At 36.7% G+C, this 9,320-nt stretch overlaps 1 protein-coding gene and 1 non-coding gene across 4 annotated transcripts in view; both read right to left on the reverse strand.

Annotated features, from left to right (window-relative positions):
• Positions 1 to 9,320, reverse strand: part of LOC108737260 (inactive rhomboid protein 2) — a 246,484-nt gene that overhangs the window by 206,177 nt on the left and 30,987 nt on the right. The window lies entirely within an intron of this gene.
• Trnay-gua lies at positions 8,231 to 8,302 on the reverse strand. Its single transcript has one exon. It is a non-coding gene; the product is annotated as a tRNA-Tyr (tRNA).

Here is a 9,320-nt window from a genome sequence, read left to right on the forward strand (position 1 = left end):
CGGGGGTAGGGGCCATCATCTAGACATTTACCAAAGTAAATATCGACAGCTTACTATGTACTACCCTGCCACACATAATAATATTTAGTCAACTAGATCAGCGGTTTCTAAACCTGGTATTCCGTGGAATGGTGGTGTTCCGTGAAAGGGTCGCAGGGTATCTGCGACATACGACATTTTTCTCCTAATAAACATATAGAAAATTCTGCTAGAAACAACCGTTCTGCATTTAACCATAACAACGGTATATTTTTCGTGACCAAACCAATAATGAGAGATCAAACCCTAACGGTTCATTGTATGAAAGGGATGAGAACCGCTACATTTGTGAAAGAAATACATCTAGATGCCAGAGGAGTTTATTTATTATCATTATTATATGCGTATAGATCGTGTCCAATTATGCATAGCAGTCTGACTCATTTATTTATTGAATATTTACCGCAATTTTTAAATGTAGCTAGTGTTATCCGAGAATGTGATTAATAACAGATGTATTACTGACAAGGGATTTTAGAAATACATTGAAGATATAGGAAGTCAGCATCTATCAATTCTTCTACATACAGAAGTGAGATGGCTTTCGAAAGGAATGTTGGGCAACCAATTTTTACATCCATTACTCATGTAGAACTATTGCATAATGAGAAATGGATAATAAAATTGCCTTTTTCGTTCGATAGGTATATTCGATAAACTTAACGTAATCAGTGGGTCCTTACAGTGAAGAAGAACAACTATTGTAAGCTATCTATCCCTAACCACAAGAAACGACTTCTGGGTTGAATGTATTGAACAAAAAAGTTTCGAATTTTTTCCTTTTCTAAACATATTTATTGAAGAAAATGAATTACAAGTAACTTTAAATGTGGATAGAACCATACATGAAAATATATGAACCACATATGAACCTAAAAAAAATCTTTAAAGGAATATCATTCAGAAGAGTTACAGGACAGAGACTGAGTACAGAGTCCATTCGTAAATGAAAACTTGATCGATATTAATAAAACAAAAATCCCAATCAGCTGATTCAAATTTTAATAACCTTTGGATCGAATTTACAGATGAGTACCCTGCAGTCGTTGAGAAGGTTATCATGGTATGAACATAAAACTATTAGGTATCAGTTCACTTTTTTGCCGGAATGGGGTTCTACCAAAAAAGGGTGGGACAAAATGGGTTCCGTTTGGAACCGTGAAACTAGAGTACATCAAGTACTTTAAATCTATCCAAACTACGTGCGGTGTGTCGATGATGTCCAATAATTCGAAATCGCGATCCTGACTTGACTATTTCTCTAAATTGTTGACCAAAAACTTAATTTTCTTAATGTTACAATGTTTCCTCATCGGAAAATCAGATGGTTGGGCAAAATTATTCTACAAAAACAATTTGTATTATTTTAGAATTTTTTCTGCCATATGCTATTCTTTTGACGTGACAACGTCTTATAATTTGATGGAGCCGGCTGCACGCACGAAAAAACATGACTCATGCGGCGTTACCTCGCTCTGAGGCGTTCCATTTAAGGCAAGTGCAAGTGCAAGCGAGAGCGCGGAACGAGCGACAAAGAGGCACAATCGGCCTCCGCGTTCGGCAGCGTTCGACATCTGTCTCTCTCCTACTTGATTGAGCGATGCGTCCGCGTGGACAGCTGCTATACAATAATACATTTCCATTTACCTCCTTCTCTATATCCATACAAAATATCTATCAAACAAATAAAATTAAAATTTTCTTTTGAAAAATGAAACCATTCCATCAGTATTTTCTTATGACGTTGTCACGTTCAACTATCGTCAGTAAACCGACTTTACAGACAACCGATTCTTTACAAAAAAATTGCGGGCTAGCGTATAAAAATACTTATAAACAACAATTATGAAATTTTGAATCAATTTTCCACAACGCCTGCAACCAGATTTGTGCGTGAGTTAGTTAGGTAATTTAAATTATAACGCATAAAAACTGTAACGCAAAGGGGCCTTTATCTGAAAGTTGAAATTCAAGTCATGCCCTTTTTTATCGATTAAATTAAATCAAAAACCGTCTTCAGCACTCAACGGCTTCCTTCTAAGATTGATGGCTTTCAAACTGACTAAGACCCTTTGTCGCCTAATATGCTAATATTCACGGTGAATTATGTTGAAAAATAAATAGCAACGCCAAGGAAAATGTCACGTGTTTAGATATGGCTCATAACGAGTACGGTCATTTGTCATTTCTGATGTTGAAATCGCGTAAACGCATTTACACAGTGCGTCCAGAAAATTCAAGGAGCAATACGGATTTCCGAGTAGGGATTTTAACATACTGAATTTTCGACTTACATATGTCATGCTTCCTAGTCCCAAATTGGCAACATTTGGATTTTGGAATTAAAAACTTTTCATATTTATTTAAGCAGGTCTCGTACACATGCAATTTATATTAAGACACACACTGTACATATAATTTTACATTTGGTTATTTATCCTACTGTAAATTTATAGCACCGTTTCTTGTATCAACTAACCTCATCATCATCGTCAGTCCTAAGACTGGTTGGACACGCACCTCCACTCTTTCCTATCCTGAGCTAATCTTCGCATTTCCCTAAAACTAGAACAACCCACATCCTTAACTATTTGCGAACAGTAATTTAATCTAGGTCTACCTCTACCCCTCCAAACTCCTGTTTCTGTCTCTAATATGTCTCTGACTAGACCTTCATGCCTGAGAAGGTGTCCTATCTCAATCTATTTCGCCTGTTTCTTGACTTCCATAGAGTCCTCTGTTCTCCTATTCTTTCTAATACCTCTTCATTTCTAACCTTCTTTATTAACGATATCCTCATCATTCACCTGTAACACCACATTTCGAACTCTTCTAACCTTCGCACCCGTACAGCGCTGCGCTCCAAACATACAACTTTTAACAATCTTTTCCGAATTTCTAAATTTACTTCTTTTTATTGAAGGCGACTCGAACCTGCGCTATCCTTTGCTTTATATCCCTAATACACCTTCCGTCCTGACTTATCCGACTTCCTAGATACCTAAAATCAGTCACTTCTAATTTTTCGTCTCCTATCTTTTTTTCGCTCTTTCCCTACTTTTTATTCCCTTGCATACCAGTATTTTTGTTTTACTTTTACGTATTATCATACAGTACAGTTTTGTCTATACCGCTTCCATGACCTCCCGCGTTCCTCTACTTCCTTTAAAGTCAAATTGATACTTTCCTAATAGTTCTTCCGCCCTTTTTTCAATCCTACTCTGTACAATTCCAGTTAAGATTTGAGACGTTTGGGATGTTAAGCTAATCAACTAACCTGCCACTCATTATTTAGTATGAGGGACGTTTCCGGAAGATTCCCGTAAGTTGCTTTTATCATGCAATTTGTTTGTGTCGTACCGCCGTATAGATCGCAGTTTATGGCATACGCTAGACGAATTTTGATTCTAGATTCTAATTCTACGACAGAGGATCCCTCTGAAATTACTACTGTTACTCTGAGTGGTTTGATCTTTTTACTTGACGTATTAATCCTGTCCAAATGGTCAACAATTTAATTTTTTGAGTGTTGAGGTTATGATATTTTAAAACCTAGTAGAAGTGGGATAATTGTGAGGTTAGATTCGCTGCAAATTACATCGTAAATAACTGCGACTACCCTCATGCATTTTCTTTTTTCAGTCCCTGATTTTGTTTACCTTTGTTGTACGAATCAATAACAATAGTAGTTAGGTATGTAGTATTAGATTAACCCTACACAATTTTCCCTCCTAAATGGTTTTAAAAAATTCTAGGAACTCTTTCCATTTTAAATTTCAGTAGGCAACTCTAAAAATTAATAATAGCACCGTTTAATATGATAAAGGGTTGTTTGAACTAAAAGCAGCTATAACAAGTACCTAGAACTTGTCTCGCGTATGAAACAAACCGCCACAAATTTTTCTACTCCGGCAAAATTAATTAGACATTTGCATTGCGTGTCCGTGAGGGTTTTACTTTATAAGCCCGACGTTGTATCTTGTTATTAAAGGGACGATTTAGTGGCGTTCTTTTCTGTAAAAATGGAGCAGATTTGTCAACGTCCCCTAAATCACAAAGAATATTTACTCGCTTATACATGTATGTGTATGTATCTTCCCGATTCCGTTTGCCACGCACGCTCCAGGCAGAATTTCTGGATGCCTTAATGAGGCTAAACATTTCTTGGTTGGTCCGATTTTTCACCGTCGATACACATTCAAAAAATCGACACACATGCACTTTATGGTCCACATCCAACAGAAGGAGACTTGTACATTTTTGGATAGATGGGGAGATACATAAAAATTTTGAGGAAATATTTTGTACAAAAATATTATGGGATTTTGTGCAGCACTAGAAACGTGTTGAAACCCTAACCTAACGGGATTTTTTTAAGTTAATTAATAATTCGTAATTGAGCACTGACCCAGTGACGTCATTTAGATTCAACATGTACCTGCACCCCTTATTATCCGCAATTTACGTAAGCCCCCAGATATCAGTCTTCTTTCTTTCTGTTTTTCGTAAGAAGTTCTATTTTTCGGCCATCTGCCATTTGTACTTAATTAAAATTATCGCAAGGAAAAATGCCTTTTGATATCTACAATAGACTTCCATTAGGTCAATTATAATATTAATCTTATTAAACAGTCTGCTAAAGTACATTAAAGAGAATGTATTTTTAGTCCTGATGTACCACAGAGGAGAGAATAAAAGAAAATCTGCTTTTAATCTAAATTTTACTTTTATCCGTTGGCTTATTTCCAACCTTTGATCTCTAATTAAAAAATCCGCTTAATCTTAACGGCAAACAAAAGTGCGAAGAACTTCTCTACAGCAGCCCATTTTTACCCTAATTACGACAAACGGCCCACTGTGGCTGAGCAGAGACACGGTAATTTGGAGGTTATGGTAACAATGCAAACTAAAAATTAAGACTTCCTTGATGTTTCAAACGGAAAATTAACAAATGTTCACATTTATTTAAATTTAGGTACTTGCAATGGAGGTTTGCTAGGTAATGGTTTTACAATTATTTAATTAACTTGAAAGACAAAATCTAGCAGTACGGTGATAATTAGTTGTTTGCGAGTATTTAAGTGATAGCATACAAAATCTGTGTCTCTGATTGATGCTCAATAGAATATTAGACTATAAAATGTAAAGAACTCCTTCACAGCAGGTTTAGACCATTGCTTAACATTCGGGAAGGCGCCGGTTCGATTCCGGGTCCATCTGCCTTGGTCCAAGTTTTTCTGTGGTTTCCTTGGATCACTTAGGCAAATGCTGGGGCAGTAATATTCCACAGATAATTTTTCATGCTCTTCTGTCTTCATTTCATCCGTCTTATCTTTCTCACCCGAACCACCACCCACACATTCCCACGATTCCTGAAAGGAGGCTGAAAAGGGCCTTCAGCCTTACCTTCCGGCATAGTCTGAAGGGACTGCCGGCCTACCACCATTAATGGCTGATCGGATAAAACCAAAAAAAGTATCCACAGCAGCTCATTTTTACTCTAATTACAACCGAATGGTATAACCTAGAGGTTTAAACCATTACTTAGCATTCGGGAGGACATCGGTTCGATTCCGGATTCGTCTGCTTTGGCCCACGTTTTTCTGTGATTTCATTGGATCACTTAGACAAATGCTGGGGCAGTAATATTTCACAGATAATCCTTCATTCTCTTCTATCTTCATTTGGTACATCTTATCTTCCTCACCGGAACCACCACCCACCTATTCTCACGATTTCTAAAAGGAGCCTGAAAAGGGCATTCCGCCCTACCTTCCGGCGTAGTCCAGAGGGACTGCCTGCACACCAGGTGGGATGAACACGCAAAAAAATTTCCACAGCAGCCCATTTTTACCCTAATTGCGACAAACCGCCCATTGTGGCTGAGCATCAGATGCGGTAATTTGGAGATTATAAAAACAACGCTAACCAAAACTTAATATTTCTTTAACGTTTTAAACAGAAAATTAACAAATTCTCACGTTTATTTAAATTTAGTTGCAATTCAAGTTTGTCTAGGTAATGATTTTACAATGATTTAATTAACTTGAATGACAAAATATTAATATTTAGTTTACTTGCGAGTATTGAGGTAAATAGCATACAAGACGTGCGTCTTTGATTGATGCTTAATAGAATATTACACTATAAATCATCGCAACAAAAGGTAATAGTCGTTGGAATGATGGCAACGATCTATTCTCCAATGTATGCACGCTCGCGTCTTCAAAGCATCACTAAGCCGATAAATTTCGCTTGTAAAGGTAATCCTCGCGCCACTCTTTAATCTATCATAAAATTAAGGCGGCGAGCGCAGCAGAATATAAAGAGCAAATTAGTTTAGCGCTGAGGCAGCACGAACGACGACGTTTCTCCATCTAAAAGGGGTCGATTCCGCTTAGCAATTAAGAGTCTTACGCCGCCGAAGTCGCACGAAAGATTTTCGCCGGCAGTAGCTGAACTCTCAGGAAATTTGCGATTGTGCGCCCTTTACGACCACGTGCCCCACCTTCAACTTAACAGCACAATCAAACTATAAAGGGAGTCTTTTTCCCCCATTAAACTCGAAGCAAAAATTTTAAGAGAAACGAACTCCATAGCAGGCACCGGCATTAAAACGAAGCAAACTCCTAATTTGACGTACTTGGACTTTTCAGTATGTTCTATATATCGGCATGAAGGAAAAAGGACGATAACTTGAAATGATTTTTATTTTACAAATTACTTGTTGTCCAGTTTCTTCACATCATCTATTTTTCGCAAATTGCATTGGAAACAACGAAATCTCACTAACCCTTACCTAATACCTGTAGCGGTAACACCGTTAAAATTAATTTTTATATTCGTTTTTATTGAATTTTTATTATTATTATTGTTTTGTAAATATTCTTCTAAATCTATTTGTAGACTTACAACTTCGTATCTTGTGCATGCCTTTGTTTCCTTTCAACCTAGATTCTATTGTTGTGTTAGCCTTTACCTAGAATTTCATCTTCACCTATACTTGCATGCACCCCTTACTAATTGCTGTACTTTCCCTTAATTACTTTTCTTAAAATTCTTTATTGCTCACTCCGAGTGCTATAAACCTGTACCTTAACTTTACTGTTCATACTTTTCATTCTTGAATATTCTATCTCTTTTTACTAACGATTCAGCTGTATATAAACCCCTAAATTTCCATACTAACGACCGAGCGGCATGGCCGAGAGGTCTAGACCATTGCTTAGCATTCGGGAGGACGCCGGTTCGATTCCGGGTCCGTCTGCCTTGGTCCAAGTTTTTCTGTGGTTTCCTTGGATCACTTAGGCAAATGCTGAGGCAGTAATATTCCACAGATAATCTTTCATTCTCTTCTGTCTTCATTTCGTCCGTCTCATCTTTCTCACCCGAACCACCACCCACCCATTCCCACGATTCCTGAAAGCAGGCTGAAGAGGGCCTTCCGCCCTACCTTCCGGCATAGTCCGGAGGGACTGCCCGCCCACCAGCATTACTGGCTGGTGGGAATGAAACACCCAAAAGTTTTTTTTTTTCATACTAACGAACTAATACTCTGCTGTCAACATTCGAGTAAGTCTACAACATTTTTTTATTGTTAATTCTGTTTTCATTGTTTTTGTATATATTTTTGTGTCTTGTTGCGTTCTTGTGTCTTTTCAACTTTTATGTTTTTCGTCTGTTGTATATTTCTTTTTTCATTCATGGTTTTTGTTGCGTGTACATAAATTCAACTTATTGTCATATCTAAGTGTTTTATTTGTGTTTTTATTTATTAAACATACCCTAAACGCTAAATACCTAACCCATAACGAAACCATATGTTATAGAATGTTATTTACCCCTGAAGGTAACCAAAGCTAGATGATTAAATCGAGAATCGTGTCTTTCGTGAATTGTTATGAAGTCCATTGGTGGATGGTCATGTACTTTTTAGATTACGTTGACAGCATTATAATATTTGAAGCCAAAGGGGTATATACAAAAGCGAAAACCTCTTCTTCTACTGAAACACCACTCGACCATGGCTTGTAAAAGATCGTTGCAAAAGAAACAGAAATTAAGTACAAATTAGCGAGATTGTGACAAAACTGTGATTTTCAATATTAATTTGAAATCATTTTTTCGATTTTTTATTAAACCCACTACAAACTACCTCAAATTAATGAGGGAAAAATTGTTGCTGTTGTCACACTCCCGCCGGGAATCGAACCCGGGACCTTTGGCTTTACGCACCAATGTTCTACCACTAAACCACGAGAGGTGACAACAACAAGCACGACCAACTGACCTACAAGGTTAACGATCCGTCGATATTAAGTAACTGACAATGTCATAGGATTTCATATATTTAAAAATGTGATTTTATTTATTGTTATGACAGATGACATTTTCATGCTCATTTATTTATATCCTAGTCCGATAAACTGATAACGAGCAAAATTCCTCGTTTTCACGTGTATGTCGTAAATGAACCGTTTGGGTCGTATAATATTTTAACAATGACAACAGAAAGACCTTAAGAAAGTCTGGAGGTCATAGTCATAAGGCTGATGAGATCTTATGATGATGATGAAAATATAAAGATCCAAAATCAAAGAAAGAAGGTTTTCTTCATATTGACAAATCAACACTTTCTGGATTAGGGCCTAAACTAATAGCAATCACGACTTATTTGATTCAGGAACAAAAGAAGTAACTAATTTGTCGTTTCTTTTTTTTACAATATACCTATAAGACAATCGCAATCACACGTCCATCAATTAATCAACAGGAAGCCAACATGTTTAATTAGGAACAATATTGAACATTTCTAACGCCCATTTGCACATATTGTTAGTGAGTTTCTAATAGCTACCCTGTAATTATCTATTATTCAAGTGCTCTGCCTATCAAGGTAAACATTGCTCGCGGTTGCCGAATGTTTGGTCTATTGTATTGCAAAGGGGAAATCGCTGTCTATCTAAACCGTAATTATCGGTAATACATACATGTAGCGAAGTGCAGGGATGAAACCACCTACCCATCCCAATCAAAACGTACGTACCGCCCCCTTCTATTTCACGTCGAATTCAAACAACCGTGTTGATTACTTTTCAAAAATCTAAAATATATGTTCGATCAAAATGAATTGAAAAGTATTAGCGAATTAATTTTATTTGAATTTCTGACTTAAGAAAGCTGTAAGAATCATTTCTGAATCCCTGATTCTTTTAAATAATAATCTTTGTGTTTATTAGTTCTTGTTAATTTCAAATAAACAATTTTGAAATTCTAAATTT

This window comes from Agrilus planipennis, unplaced genomic scaffold, assembly GCF_000699045.2.
Source record: "Agrilus planipennis isolate EAB-ADULT unplaced genomic scaffold, Apla_2.0 scaffold176, whole genome shotgun sequence".
In the NCBI taxonomy this organism is placed as follows: domain Eukaryota; kingdom Metazoa; phylum Arthropoda; class Insecta; order Coleoptera; family Buprestidae; genus Agrilus; species Agrilus planipennis.